Raw genomic sequence first — 16,681 nt, 5'->3', positions numbered from 1 at the left:
GACTGGTTTGATTCGAGCTTGTTGACAAGGTCAGCGGTAACTTGCTGAGAGCGTGTCATGACGGACTGCAAAGTTGCTCCTGACGCATCTGTGCAATCGTTTGTCAGCATGTTATGTTGCAAGAATGTGAGTTTGTTTTGCAAAAGGACAAAAGCAAAAAATAATTATGACTTCAATCATATTTGAAGGTCTTTTGTGAGCAAACAAAAGCACACTTCTCTACTCCTCCACTTTTACACTAACAAGTGTTTTTTAGACTTGCTGAACCGAGTGCACTTTCTTAAGAATTTTAATTTCTTGCTTGATTAAAGACTGGATCTGCAGTTTAGACATACGGAAACTCATCTTTCACTTTTTAAAAATTTTTTTCTCAGTGCTTGGATTTTCCTTTTAACCAGCTCCATGTGACTATTAGCTGTGCTTATTGTGATCGTCTGGACATGATTTGTTTGCACCCATAAAAGTGCACAGGAATTGCTTGTTTTTAATGGCCATGTTATCCACCATGGAAGCATGAAATTTTATGTCTTTTTTCCACTGAAACATCCAAAATCCCCACAGAACAGCATAGCGAAACTAAATTTGAAATATTCATTGTTGTTTCAGTCCGTGAGTAGAAATTTGACTTTGATCACGCTTATTAACGTTCAGATGGCATGCAAACAGAGAGAAAGCTGTTGTTGTATTTATTAGAGCGGATTTTTAAAGACATGAAATCCTTTATTAATCCTTTCTTTATGACTCAGTCAGAGGATGACCACATCAGGCAGCACGCTGTAAGTGGCTGCTAATTCACACTTTATCAGAGTGCGAGTGAGCCCAGGCTCCCTCCTTGCCCAGTGGTTGGCTGTCTCTCCGTGTGGAGCCGAGATGTGAAGAGTGAACGAAAAGTGCTGCTGCCATTCGACTGCAAATCAAATACACATCAGGCGGCGTGGGGGTGACAAACAGTCAAAACAGAACCTGATCTCAGGGGCAATTACCAGTGTTTGCTTAATCTTTGGAACGTGCTGTCGAAAAGCAGGGTTAGTTACACCGCTTGACTCTCCCTTTTTAGCCAGGGTGGTAATAGGGATTATTACTCATTAGAACTTCACAGTTTGGTGTTTGGAGATGTGGGGGTGGGGAGGGGAGTCTCATTTGTCCTCTCCATGAAAGAGACAGAAGAGAGCAGGCTGGGTTTACTGCGCACATGTGAGAACCCCCCAAACTAGGTAGACTGAATCTTTATAATAGGATCGTATTAAAGATTAAGTAGGAAAACTGATAATAAAGAGAAAACAGGGCTCTTAAGCTTGCGCAGGGCTTGGTACGGTCTTTTGACATCGACACTCATTCACCATTTTTCATCGCTGACCCTCTGGCAGTAGTTTCCCAATGATTCTGTTACCTGTTTGTTACCTCAGCAACAATTAAAGCTATTTGAAACCTCAACTCCCTACAGGCTCCTTCCACTATACAATTTAAGTGGCGTGAGACCTGGATTGCTTCACACTAATTCCATACCGCAATTAAATGACAGTGTCAGAGGCCCTTGAGGGCTGTGTGAATGGTTTTATTAAACACAATGATAATTACCAGAAAAGGTAATTGCAACTAATTCCACCCAGCCCTCGGGACGTTACATGGTAATCAGAGCTAAGGAGTTCAGGCTCTCACACATAAAAATATGTGAATAGCCAAGTTTCCACTAATGTTTATTTCAACTTTGTGTTTGACATGTGAAACAAATAGTCACATGGATATGTTATTTGGTGAATAGGACTTTATACAGAGACATATGTTTTGTGCCGAAAACAAGTTATCTGATTTTCATTTTGAAATCACCCAAAATTCATTAAAGGAAAATAATGTGAGGTCATGCAAAACGTGTTATAAAACAGGCAAAGCTCTGTAACCAGAAAGTAAAATTAACTTGTGTGTGTAGGTTACCCTTGTTTTCTCCTTTATGTAGCCTATATTGAGTTTGCTACAACCACACTAGGGGAAAACAGGGGTTGGAGAACGCAGAATGACCAGCTATCCTGTTGCCTTTGAAGATGGTGACCATGTCTCCAACCCCACTGCGGGTGAATAGAGTTAAGTTGGCAATGATATGCAATCTATAATACAGAGAGTAAGTGTAATAAATTGGTGAAAATCACAAAGTCTGTACAAACAAAAAAAACTCACATTCACATTTAAAGTCCAACCTGAACCTCAGAGTCTAACCTTGCTTTTGTTTAGGAATATAACCAGAAATCAGCCAGCTGGTAATGAGCGGAGTCGAGTCACCTACTGAAAAAAGAATTATTGCAGATGAGTTGATTGCAACGTGTCTGTTCATAAATTAGAAGGCAGCTATTTGTTAACTGTAACCAATCTGTCTTACAGTGATTTCCCAGTTGGACCACAGGTTTTTGGAAACAGTGACTCCCATTGGAGAGCCTTTTCAATCACTTCGCAATCAAAAGTGGTCACAGTATCGATGTCAGACACCAAAAAGTAGATAAATAAAACCTGAGTAAAACTCGTGTTTTTTGCTTCGTTGGCATTTAGATGTCATTGGATTTCCAGGCCTTAGCAAATAGCTTCCTGAAGACCAGGAATGACGACAAAAACGTTCTTGTGTCACCTCCTAGCTGTCATTTTTTGGGAATTTTTTCTCATAGTCAATCTATATTCATATTCTAAGATACAATAGCAGAACTCATGCATTTAAAAATTTGGTATTAGAACAATTGTAAGTCATCGGTGTCTGTCAACACTCGGGCACGTACTTAGCTGTAATAGTGTACCTAATATCTAAAATGCACTACTGCACTGAGTCATCTTTGTGCTGCTTTTATTGAACCAGGGATGGGCATTTCAAGCAAAACTACTATTCAGTATTCAATTAGAAGTACTTGACTAATTTTCAACGGTTCCCAAAACCACTCCTTTAAAGTTTCTCATTTTATCAGGTAGGTTTTTTTTGTTGTTTAATGGGAGTCATCGTGTTCATTGCTTTCACCTTTTGCTGGTAGAAATGTGTTTTACTCTAACGAATCCAGTTTGACCAAGCAGCAGCTTATGGATTTGACTTGTCAAGCTGGAAACTTTGTCAGAATCCCATTTAGAATAAGATGTATGTTGTATGTCAGATGTACGTGCAAAGTGCAAAGTGCAAAGAACTGAATAAGCTTCTCAGATGAGAGGTGAAACGTCTTCAAGAAACTTAAAGAAGTCCAGACGCTTTTCTTTCCAAGCTCCTTAGACTACAATGACCAGAATGACTGAAAACCTTCACAGACTTCGTGCAATGCGTAACTTTTTCTTCAATGTGTAGTCAGTGTTGCTTTTCTTTTTATGTAGGAAGCTTTTGCCTCTCTCGCTCCCTCCCACACTCACTCTCTCTCTCTCACACACACACACACACACGCAAATGCAAACATCTTGTGGTCATGTAGTGACTAACCCGAGGGATGAGAAGAGGTTTCATGCTGACAGGATGTCACTGCTCAGCAGGAGGCGGCTAACTAAAAGAGAGCATCAAAGAACAGCTAAATCAGCTCCCCAAACCACAGTCCCTGCATTCATCTAAGGTGCATATATGAAAGCATGTGATGTTGCATTTAGGAAAAGATCAAATCTTTTGAAGTAAAGGTTTATAAGTTCATAGTAACGTTTATATTTTTCAGTTTTTGTTTTTCTTCTTGAATTAATCCACGAATCTCTAATTTATCAGCCCTTGAAACATTCTGTAAAACATACATCCAGACTGGGTTGTACATACAGCTGCATTCACTTTGTTCTTTACTGTTGGCTCTTTTCATTACTTTGGCAGCAATAACACAGTAACCGCCATCCTTTAAAAAAAACATATACTACTCAACACACACACACACACCCACAGAGGCCCTGTGCATGTATAGTTTGACCATTGTGAAGCAGTAAAAGTTGTTGCGCAGACTAAAGGGAATATAATGAGACATTTATTTGGTGACAGCTTGACTCACTGTGCCTCTGTTTCACACTCATATAAAGAGATGCCATAAATGACAAAATGGAAGTCATAAACGTGGACAGAATTTTCATTTTCGAGGTAATAACTCTAGGAAATGGGCCCTCTGTGGGGGCGGATGTGGGTTAAGATCTATTTCTTTCTTCTTAAGAAGTAATTCATGTTTGTTTGCTTAAGACTGGCCTCATACATGTAAGCAATGGGTCATTTTTACAGCTTTCTCACCCCTTTCACTCCACGCATATTCTGAAAACCAGATTGACTGTAGGCGAGTAAACACTGACTTTATTTAATCCAGAGCGGGTTTTTCCCCTTCTGCGCTCCATAGCCTCACTATTGTCTCCCTGCTATTCTCATTCATCTCTCCAAACTACTGCCTCCACCCCAGCTCTCCACTGTCAAGCCTGTCACACACCCAAACAGGACCTGCTTTGACTGCCACTTAATTACACACCATTTTACTCTGCAGTTTACCAGTCAAAAGGAGGGGCCATCTGGGGTGTGTGTGAAGGGGTGAGGGATAGTTGTGCTGGGGGGGTACCGGGGCCTCTGTATCCTCTCCATCAATGTCGCCAGCCCCTAACAAAAGCCCCCATGACAGGGGATGAGTAGTAATAATGCAGTGGCTGTGCCTGCTGCTCAAAGTCACCCCATTCCTAATTGCCCTCAGAGATGGCAGATAATGGAGAGGCTTTGAAGTGAAAATGACCCGTAATGAGCGAGAGAGAGGGAGAGAGAAAGCAGAGAGAGAGGTGAGGAGGACTGGGGATAGCAAGGGTGTGTATGTGCGAAGACTGGGTGTCGACCTGTTTATGCGAAGGGAAAAGGAGAGGAGAAAATATAAGAGAGATGTTAAATAAAACAGGGTGTCTGATGTGGCGTTACTGCCCTCTTCATTCTCTCTTTCTATGCTCACAGGAGCGCAGAGGGTTCCAAGACGGGAGACGGACACTCAGCAGCGGTCCTCTTCATCCATCTTCCTGCCCCGCCTCTCCCTTACCCCTCTGTCTCCAGCAGAACCTCTAGACACCTGTCTCCCCCTGATGGTGTGCCTTTGCAGCTCCACTCTGAGTTTTTCCTCTCCTTAGATTCTTGCATCCTGTCATTATATGCTTTTCTTATCCTGTCTGTGCACCCATCCCTGTACTTTTGTTCCTTTCTCTGCTTTTCTTGTGGACAAATTGACAGTGGCTCCACCACTCAGTCTGGCGTCAGGGTCTTCCCCTACCAGCAGCGTGCTTGAGATTCTTTGCACTGTCTTGCATACTTTCACATGATGCCAAGGAAACTCCAGCAATTTACATACAAAGCACTGTTCTTTTTACTGCATGCTCCTTTCGCCGTGCTGTTTGGTATTGTCTCTTGATTACCTGTCTTTGTTATTGGTTTAACACACTCTTCTTTAGCTCAGCAGGCTATAAAGGACTGTAGTACCTTTAAATAAACTAACAGACTGAGAGTAAAGCAAAGCTGGTTACATTAAATAATTGCACCAAAAAAAAAAATGAAAATTGTACTGCAACTATATACAAGCTATGCTGTACAATTATAGTATATATTATTCATATCTATATCTATATATCTATACATATATATATATATATATATATATATATATATATATATATATATATATATATATATACATATATATATATATATATATATATACACATATTAGGGGTGGAACAATACACAAAATTCACGGTTCGGTTCGATACTTTGGTGTCACGGTTCGATATTTTTTCGATACAAAAAAAATGTTCATGCCTTTTTAATTTGTCATTTATTAAATTTTCACGGCACATTCCGCACCACATGTCTGTGCGTTCATCATTTGTTTGAAGCCAGCTCACCTCCTGCAACTACTTTTCCGAGAATACGCGCTTCTTTTGTGGTTCGGACTCCTTCTGACATTTCTTTGGAGGTGGAGGAACATCACAGTAATTGCTTAAAGGAGCTTCTTCGACATCTTTAAGAGTTCTAAACAAATGTCTGTCCTCCTCCTTAAAATCTTATGTGTGCAAACACGCGTTGCAACTTCTTATCTTGTGCCCATTTTTTATTTTGACAGCGAATGCGCACCTGCGGACCACTTATGTGCAGCCCTGGTTATTTCGCTTGTCATATTGCAGCCACAGAAATTCTTTTGTCCATGAAACCATAAAGCTGCACTTTCTTTTTGCCTTATAGTCTGATTTGTCATAACTTTTCCGTTTTGTGGTAAGTTTTTCTTTGGCTGTCACTTCTTCACCCTGACCTGTCTTATTTGGCTCAGCAGAACTAAAATATTGTGGCGAGCTCAGACAAGAAGGAGACGGAGGTATCGTTTGGTCTTGCTTCCCGTGAGCTAGCCAGGGAGCACAGCCGTTTATTGACATCTGCAGAAGAACACTGCCGCTAGCTAACTGCTCAGCGCGGCAACAGCACAGCAACAACAACAACAACACCACACAGGGCGCCCTCTGACCCCGGAAGGACACACCGTCGCAGCGAGAGGGCGTCACCCGTCACTATGGCAACATAAACAAAACATAACTGTACAAACAGAACCCCAAACAGCCCTGATCCGCTACAATATATATCCTGCTGCTTTTACACACGCACTCACATAAGCTCAGCGATTCTCTGCACGATCAACCTCTCACATGTTTAAGCTTGCTGCGGGAGATTTCACTTGTCATGTTTGCATAGTAAGCTAACGATTGATAAGACACTCACCAATCAGTGCTGTCGCTCTCTATACACAGTTCGCGCGATTGCAAAGTAAAAGCAAAAAAACAAGCGCAAATTCAAACGCGATTTCAATATGTCACATATTGGCAGTGGCTCACCGATGCCAATGACATAATTACCCAGCTACATTTCCGAAAGAATGCAAAAGCATTGACATAGATTTTTCCTTCCTACAATAGCCCGACGGGCAGGGAAGAGATAGATTTTGGTAGCCCGTCTGAAAAAAATCGCTAGCCCGACGTCCTGGGGCTAGCGATTTTGCGAGCCCTGTATCTGATTGAGGAATCACTCATCTTTGGAAAAGAGAGTTTATTACAGAGAAATGGCTCTTTCCAAAATAAAAGCTATACTATCCGCTTCTTCTGGGCTATATTCTCAGCAGCATAAGGAGAATCATGTGCTAACAGCTGTCTAAATGACTCGGCTAAAGTTAGTAGCATGCTTGTTGTTTTTGTCTTTGCACTAGGATGATGTAAATGTGCAGTCATATTCGTTGTGTTCCCACTAGTGCTTTCAGGTTAATCTCGTTGAAATGACCTTAACGCTACAACACGGCAAATCTCCGTTAACGAGCTACCGCCGATCGCCCTGTGCATGGGGCTAGACGGCCAACACGTTAACGAGCTAACTGCGCTAACACACTAGTTCCCACCTATGTAATTGAGCATTGCATGGCACATCCAACATACTGTTTTACTTTAGTCCATGACTCGCTTACCTTCAGGGTCATACGTCACATGAAAACCAAAATAATTCCAAACGGCAGATCTGAATGAGAGTGGGGGAGGTCCATGTTGCAAGGAGAGCTTAACTTCTGTCTCGCTAGCTTGCCCTGCGCTCTTCCTTCTGACGATGCTGTCTGTGTTGAGCGCTCAGTGGATCTGCGCTCGACAGTGCAGCCTAGGCGGAGTAGTCGAACGCAGATTCACTGAGCGCTCAACACAGACAGCATCGTCAGAAGGAAAGTTGATAAAGTAAATTACAAATGTTGTATTGTTCGATACATACGCGTACCGAACCGAAAGCACTGTATCGAACCGTTCAATATCGATACGAATATCGTTGCACCCCTACTATATATATATATATATACTATAGTTGATATTTAAATAAGTTCTATTTATTGCACAGAGACATCCTGGTGTAAACCTGCTGTGCTGTCCACTCTCTCACATTGGATTTTGGCTCAAACACTCAAAATTTCCTTTCAAGAGTAAAGAAATGATGTTTTTGATGTTTTTAAGTTTTGTATTCACTGGAAAGCAGAGGACTCTGTGCCTATAAGTAATGGACTGTGTTGTGGAAAACAAGACGAGGGGCAACCATTTAGAAGAAAAAAAAGTCTTAAATAGAGAACAGATTTCAAGGGACAGGACCCAGAACGGTATGTTACAAAGAGTAGATGAAGTGAGGTGATGTATCAATGCCACTGTAAGATAAATAAAGGCTTTTCTAAGCTGTGAATTTTAGAAAGTTACTCCAGTAGATTACAAGCATAAACAAGCAAAGATCCTTTGCTGGCGATTGCATCACCAGCAGTGCTGCTGTTTACATCCTTTTGTTCTTCTGATTTAAATCCTATTTAACATACTCGTTACAGCAAAAAAAAAACCTCTTAACCACTGGGATTGGTTCTAATTGTATTTCGTATTAAAAATGCATCGATTTCAATTTATTTCTCAACTTTTGCAAGGAAAACAGTTCAGCTCTCTCTGTAAGCAAAAGTCAGCGGCCCATGACACAACCTGTCCTTGGTACACAATAAAACACAAACCGCTCGACTGATGAAATGGTCAGTTAACTGTAGTCTGCCTTTGTCAGATCCCGTCAGCCATTGTGATACTCACATCAGTCTTTGTCTCCCCCCCTCAAACACGTTTTGATTTTGGTTTGACCTGCCATTTCAAAAGAGGGGCCTCTCTTCTTGACAAAGACCAGAGCCAACAGGGCCCCTCTGAATGACAATACTTTGAAGAATCAGTTGGGATTTACTGCTGAGGAGGTGGAGTGCATTAAGCCAAAGGACTGGTTGTTGTTGTGTTTGCCTTCACTAATTGGCTGGAAGGCAGTACGCTGCTGATACAATTCAGAGGGAAAACAGTGATCAGAGGAGCAGGAGGGGAAGAAATAAAAGGAGTGGAAACTGCAGATTAAAAAACCTCGTGGTCGGTTGGCATTCGGAGGACTGATGAGACCATTAAGATTATATTGACATGCCAGCCGCTGACATGTGGTTGAACCTTGTTTATTCACATTTAAATTATACTGTGTGTATTCCCACATGCTGAATGAGGTTATGACCTATTTCGTCAATGGCTTTGTGCAAAATTATAATATTTAGATGACATTTTGACCACTACAGTGACGAATGATTAAAAGCAGGTTTATTTTAGGATCTTCCAGAATCTATCGGGGACCCTTGTCCTGCGCAGAAACCTCAGACGGAGTCATTAAAATATGAAAACTGAGGACCAAAGAGTCCTGGTTCTTTCTAACCATGGGTACTTGCCTGCTTAGTAATCAGGACAAGCTGTGGGGAGACTTGGCCTAGAGTCTCAACCACAATTTCTTCCTCCGTAGTGGAAGAAGACAGGGAGGAATAACAGAGGTGGAAATGGTGAGAGAACGTTTTTGCTGGCCGAACAGAAAAGTAGCCATCCCTGTGATGTGTTGTGAAGAGGTACAGCATGGTCTAAAAGGCACGTATTCGCCTGTGTTTTTAGGCAGGCACACGCACATGTGTGTGTCACAAGCATACCATGCACATGCATTTCGATTTTTTTGCTGACCAGAGTGGCCCGAAAACAGAGACGGTACTCATCAACTTTTAGGTCAGAGGGAGCCCGAAGTGAGTGTGTGACATGGAGCTGAGAAGGAAACTGCAGGGGGTGGACTCAAAAAATCAACACAAAAGCCAAAAAAAGCCAGGTTCTCAAATGGTCATGGTTGAAACCAGTATTCACAGTGAATTTCCGGCCCCAGTGCCATGCCTAAGTCCCCTTGATTATTTTCTGGTTCAGAGGTTGCCGCATTTCAAAGCTTCTTTTCTGCCTACGCCTGTGATTTCGGCTTGTTCAGGGGCGTACATTTCAGCAGAGAAACCCAGAAAAAGCTAAATTCAAACTGACTGATCAGTCACACAGGGTTCTCAGTCTTCCATTTGGGGTGTGTTGGTGTAGGCCTGGCAGTTCAGTCCAACTCTGCAACACTAGGCTGATATTTGGGTGTGCATTTGTAACAGAAGGTTAAATTTACAGTAAGACGTGGGAAATTCTAAACAGTTTTTTACAGCGAGTTCCTGAACTCATCAGCTACAGCAGTCAGTATGGCTTTGTGCTTCTGTGACGTTGCTTCAGGTGCAAATCACAATCCCAGCCCAATGGTGTATGAAAAAACCCACTGTGATGCACAGAAATATGAATTGAGCATCTGTATCAGCCAGTTAAAAGCCTTGTTGAATGCAGGATTTACCACTGAGAGTGGCTGATGTGGTAGTTGCCTATGGTCCATTTTTTCCCCTCTTTTCTAGATATAAAGATCTTGTTAAAGAATAAAATCTCTTTTTCCAAGACTGACCTGGATTGGACCAATTATAGTACGCCTCATTGAAAGTTCTTCTTATGGTGAGAAAGTACCTACTCCAAAGCAACAAAACGTTTTTAGAGTTAACAAAAAGTTCATGCAGTCAAAAGAATCTGAAGTTGTGGGAAAGAAATTGGCTTTTAGGAAACAGTGAGGGTCCATTGTCACTGAAATGCATCATGGGAAATGATGGATGCAGTGTTTTTTGACCTCGATCCAAGTCCAGAGTGCTGTCTTGGACTCAGCTGCTTCAAATGTTTTATTTTTACTGTTTCTTGTAGGTGCGCCAGCAAACCGACAACCATTTATATTCACACCTACTCAGTATTTTAAGTTAGTTACCTCTGTAGCAGGTCATGCCAGTGACTGAAATGTCAATATACTGATGAAAGGGAGGGGGGCACAAATGGAAAGAATGAAAGCATTCAAGATGAGGGACCAAGTATCTGTTTCACATAGTCACTGTCGCTGCTTGGGGACGCTCCCCCCCCCCCCCCCCCCCATCCTCCTCTTATGAGACATGAAAGAGCAAACCTCATAATAAAATGGAATAAACCATCCTCCAAGGTTGAATTATTGTAATTACGTGTAATTGAGTGTTTGGCGGCAAAGCCATTTCCTCCTCAGATCCTGCATGTACTTTCTGAAAATCAAAATCACTTTGTTCTTTGGCCCCAGCCACCGATTGACCTTCTCCAATTGCAGTCTTTCGTGAAGGGATGTGACATGAGACATGGTGGGGTGAATGCTGGTGAGGTGGGTTCTGCGTGCTACGTTGAATCACAAGATGAGTTACTAACCATCAGTTCCATATGGTTTCGGTCATGTTCAGTGCTCCTTTCTCGCTGTGCTTTTTTGGTTTTTTCTTGCCTATTTATAAATACACAAAGTCTCTCTTGGGCTTGGCCACTGGCCGGGGTTAAGAATGGAAGAAACCACCAAAACGTAAATTAGTTCATGTTTCTTTTCAGTGTCTCTGAGGAGGTTGGTTTTGTTCTGGGGCAAACGTACGTGCCTGTACAGTAGACATGCCTCACGGTGCATAATGGCTACCATTGTTTCGGGGTTACGCTGGTCAGCCAGCAGTCTCTCAGCAGAAGAGTACAACTTTAATTGACCTCAACTGGTCAGCTGTCGCGCTGGAGGAGCTTGTTTTTTGCTGTGGGTCATCAAAGGTTGTGCAAAAATTACACGTTGTTATATTGGTGTAGGAGAAAATTGCAACATACTATATACTACCTGCAGCCCGTCTCACTATAAGATAGATACATGTTGGGCTTTTTTTTTTTTTTTGTGAACCCGCCGACTTGGGCTGACAGCGCAGACTCAATTTTTCAACCTTCTGGCTGTCGGGTGTGAAGCAGTGAAGCGAAGAGCATCCTACTCTGTAAATGCTCTCATGGAGCTGTTTTAGGTCACAAGAACAATTGTGCAGAAGTTGCAAGAAACTATTAAGTGGGCTTGACCTGAGAGGAAAAAGAATTACAGCTTAAAGCAAGGAACTTCTTTAGCCCACCTGAGGCATTTATTTCTTGGTTAAAAGAAAAACACAGTTGGCAGGACTGCGTCAAAGAAGTGTAGCAAAGCATGGTGTTCCCTTTTGCTTGTAACCTAGCAACCACCATCCAACACAACACCATCAAGCAATAAACATGGAAGAAAATAATTGTGTTCACGGAAGAGGTAAAGCAAAATTGTCACATATGTTTTTATGTGTTGTTTTATAGTTGTGAAAGTCAGTAGTAAAAAGATAAATTAAACAAACTGTCATTGTTTCGAAGTCTAGAATTGCTTTTTTTTTGTTGGTTTCAAAATGATTGTATTACTATAATATAATACAGACAGAGGGTTTTTGTTCCCTGTAATCTAACTAGGGACAACTACCAGTATCTATGACAATAAATCACTAACCCTATCCCCTTTCATTTAAAATTGCTGCGTCATTGACCATTAATGGGGCCTTTACCAGTGCGATATGCAGACTGTGAAAAGAGGTCCGGGTACCTATAACAGACCTGTAACCCAAGACGGCAGCAGAAAACAAAATCCTGCTAAACTGAAATGCAGTCCAGGAATGATGAGCGATATACAGCATGACACAACAGAGAATAAACACAATGGAGCTTTAAACAAACGCATGAGGCAATCAAGGGAAGTGGACACAGGAAGGTGACGAAATACAGCTGAAACTAAGCAAAGACAAAGGGACAGGGGAAGTAAATAACATGCACGCACAACAAGAAATTTGCAAAATAAAACAGGAAATGACAAAAACTTTACAAGGCAAAACACATAAACGGAGACTTAACCATCGGGGGGGAAATAGTGAGAAAGGTGAGAAAAGAATCAACTGAAATTCCAGGAAAACAAACAAAACTAGATGGTAATAGTTGGTAAAACTAAAATTAAGGAAACCAAAGAATATAAATATAGTTAAACTAAACTGGGAATGTCAACAAGAACACAGAAATCAAAACACTGTAAGCAATAATCAATGAGAAACACAACTTAAAACTCTATATCTCAGACTGCAGGGTCAAAGAGGCAGGACCATGTGGTCTAATGCACCTCTGCTTTACACCTCAGCAGTCAGACTGCACCACTGCATTAAGTCTGAGCCTAAATAATATTATTAATGCACGAAATATTCACAGGTTTTTGGCCTCGTCATTTAAATACAGAGATTTCTCTGGATTCTCTGAATCTTTTAATGATAGTAATATTTTTCAGTTTTTTTGTTTTATTGTGGTCTTTACCTTACAATATAAAGCACCTTGGGGCAACTGTTGTTTTATATAAAATGCAAGCTTGCAAAATGCAAAAAAAACCTGTATATAAAGCTAAGTGCCCTACTCTTCGCTTCTGTGCCGAGAGCTACTAAACAAAATTTCATTTAACAATAAAAGCATTCTTCTTCATAAAAAGATTCTTCTAAGTCATGCGCTTTATATAAAAACGAAGTCATGATTGAATTGAGCCATGAATGAAGAAACCTCCCTTTTTAAATCTTACACTGAGAAAGGTATTCTTAAATTGTTAAACTATTTGTCAACACAGGCTTTCACAGGATGGTGAATCACTGGCTATCCTTAGTTCAACTTCTCTGAATAAGAGGCTATTTTCTTACTCAGTCATGTTACTGAACTGTTGCTACTTACGCTAATTTTTTTGAGTTTTTCACCAGGTGATTTGTTTTAACATTACACAACTTTTCCAGTATACTGTTGGCCTGCATCAACTTTTCATAAAAACTTGCTAATGCTATCAGAACGTGAATACAATATCTCTGCATTTTACATGTTGGCAAATCATTACATCATTATATTTGTTAAACAGAATCTCCACTTTTTTCTGGAAACAGGATTGTAGAATAGAATAAGTAGCAAGACTCAAGGTCATCATTTGAACCAATTAGAGGTAAAGCAATAATAGCATATGTGGAAGTTTTGGTAGACAATTAAACGTTTTATTTTGATCATAAAAGTCGAACATTACATGTGTCCTAATGAAAAAACATTTAATTCTAGTATTCACAGTCGATTCGTCAGTGGGTATCATGCACTCCCCACTGATTACATGGACTATAACTAAAAACTAAGTCATGATTGGGGATGTCAGTTTGCCATTTTCTTATGATTGGCTGATGAAAGGTATAATTTAGGACTGCCAAGACAGCAACTTCAAAAGCTTCCAAAGTCATATTAGGCTGGAATGTGAAAGCTGTCCAGGCAAAAAATGATCCAATTTTCTACTGGCTTTAATTACAAAGAGGATCTCCTTTCATTGGTGGGGCAATTGCTGTCCATTTCTGAAGACCGTTGTGGAAAATGATCAAGTCAAGCATATCCAGAATGCTTAAATCTGGACCGTCTTTGTATGGCCATGGCATGAATACATCATATTTGAAACTCAAATATCCACAAATTTTGTAAAATGACCTCCAAACTAATGGAAACAAAAAAAAACAAATTACTTTTCCATGCCTAAACACAACGGGACATTAAGATAACGCTGAAAAAAAAAGAAGTAATCTCTTTAATAACACTTTTGTTTATGCTTGCAGTGACAGCAAAGACAAAATCAAATAAGTGCCTTGTAACCATGTCTTTTAGAAAGTTTCCTTTTCTTGGCTGTCACCATGCCAACAAAATATAAGCATAAATTGCGGTTAATCCCTGGAGCAGAGAATTGTGCCTGAAGCCTGTTGGTAATGGGTGAAGCTCTTTCTCTTCCAAATAAAGTTAAGCGTTTGCAACAGCGACTGCATTATGGGAAATCCAATTTGTGATTGCAACATCTTTATTTAACCTATGGGCATGGGTCTTTGTTGGTCAGAGTAGCTAAGCTGCATGTCTTTCCCATGATTATTTTTCCAGAAAACGTACATGTACATGACCTTGCATGCAGTGCTTATGATTCACATGCAAAACTGGATCCCTGATTTTTGCAATGGTTAAAAAAAACATTAACATCAACATTTTCTCTGACAAACTCTCTCACAGTCTAACACACAAAAACACATGTGCAAATAGTCATATATAGAGTGTGAACTAATGCCAATTTGTCTGACGGACAGATGTAAACATCAAGTAGTTGTGTTTATTGAATTGAGAAGACATAAAGAAAAGAAACTTGGATGATTAGAAGCGTAATTGAGGAAACTGTGATTTTCTTTGTGCTTTGTTTTGTCGGAAAATTAGCTGTTTTTATTAACCCTTTGGCCATTTCTTCCATCTGTGCTCCCTGCCTGTCAGATCCCGTCAGACAGTATGTCATGGAAACGAACGCAAAGAAAAATGACTATCCTCACACATTTTGGGATGTGTCCATTTTGGGATTTGTAAGGCTGCAGGGTGTGGCAGGTAAGCTTCCACCTCAAAGGCTACAGTTCCCTCCCATGTAATTGCTCTTCATCAGATCAAGCCGCATGACATTCCTGCATACTGTTTCAACTGACTCCTGCCAAAAGACGTGGTTAGCTCCCATCAAAGAGTGCTATCTCTAAACTGAATCAGTGGTGCTTGATGGGATATCGTTGTGTCGGGTTTCAGACTACACCCTGCTAATAAACAATGCAAAGACATAATAGAAACAACACAGGGAGGGAGGCAGCTGAGCAAAATGCAACAGGAAGGTTTTCCTGATCCAGTGACATTAAAAAAAAAGCTGTTACACAAAACAGTGGTATTTATTTACCCCAAAAAGTGATCTTCTTATCACTGCTGTAACCATTCTAGCAAGTCAGAGGAAGGTTGCATCCTCAGGCAAAACAGAGATAAGGGCCTTTGATATAATTAAGCCAACGTCAAACGGCCGGCAGATGAGTCTTGTGAAGATAAAGCAGGCAGGACTGACAGGTCTGATAATAGTCCAAACAAAGAGAAAGTGGAGATTAAGGGGTTCCCTTTCAGGGAGTTAAGTGGACTGCCCAGAGGACGCTCCAAAACATGGCTCAACTGTCAGGGGTGAGGGAGAATGGATACCATCATCGACGCTTCATCCAGCCATAGATAGTATCTAGGAATGCCTATAAAGAATGCATCGTCTGTTGCATTATATTCAGGTTATTGTCAGTAGTGTTTACTTTATGTCGCATATTTATATTATTATGTTAGTGTGAATATTTAGCTGATTGTCCTGTTTAGAGGAATGAGATTAAAAAGGCAACAGCAGAAAGTAGGTTCCTAAGAATAAGCAGAACTAGAGAGAAAGGGTCAAAGGGCAGGCAAGGCTGAGGTGAAGGAGAATAAACAGAAATCATCTTTTAGAAGAGGCATTCCCAACCACAGGGGTCATCTCTGTGCATGACTGATTCGGAGTAATTTAAATAAAACAGTTAAAGTGACCAATAAATGATTTATAGCTGATTTCCTATACAGTGCATTTAAAAAGTATTTGCCCCTTTTCTGTTTTGTTAGTTTTTTGAATATTTGACACATTTAAATGTTTCAGTTTCATCAAACAAATGCAGTGACAATGATTCGATTTATTAAGAGAAAACAGCTTTAGAGACCAGTTAATTTGGCCTTGTGTGAAAGCTAATAACTGGTGGTGCCACCCTTGGCAACAAGAACCACAATGAGACATTTGCAATACCTGACAATGAGTGTTTCACATCACTGAGTTTTGGCCCACTCTCCTTTGCGGGTTTTTGATCCGTTAAGCTCATGCCAAAGCTTTTCAGATTTGTTTGGACTTTGACTAGCTCACTCCAAAACCTTTATTTTATTTTATTTACTTTTTTAGCCAGACACAGGTGGAGTTGCTGGTGTGTTTCCAGTGGCATGCGATGACTTTTACAGAAGGGCATTTAGGGTCGATTGCTCCCTCCAATACACACACACACACACACACACACACACACACACACACACACACACA

The sequence above is a fragment of the Mchenga conophoros genome, linkage group LG5, assembly GCF_057382185.1.
Source record: "Mchenga conophoros isolate Kocher_MC1m ecotype Shallow Benthic linkage group LG5, M_conophoros_male_GT1.1, whole genome shotgun sequence".
Taxonomy (NCBI): domain Eukaryota; kingdom Metazoa; phylum Chordata; class Actinopteri; order Cichliformes; family Cichlidae; genus Mchenga; species Mchenga conophoros.
This window is presented reverse-complemented; position numbering follows the sequence as displayed.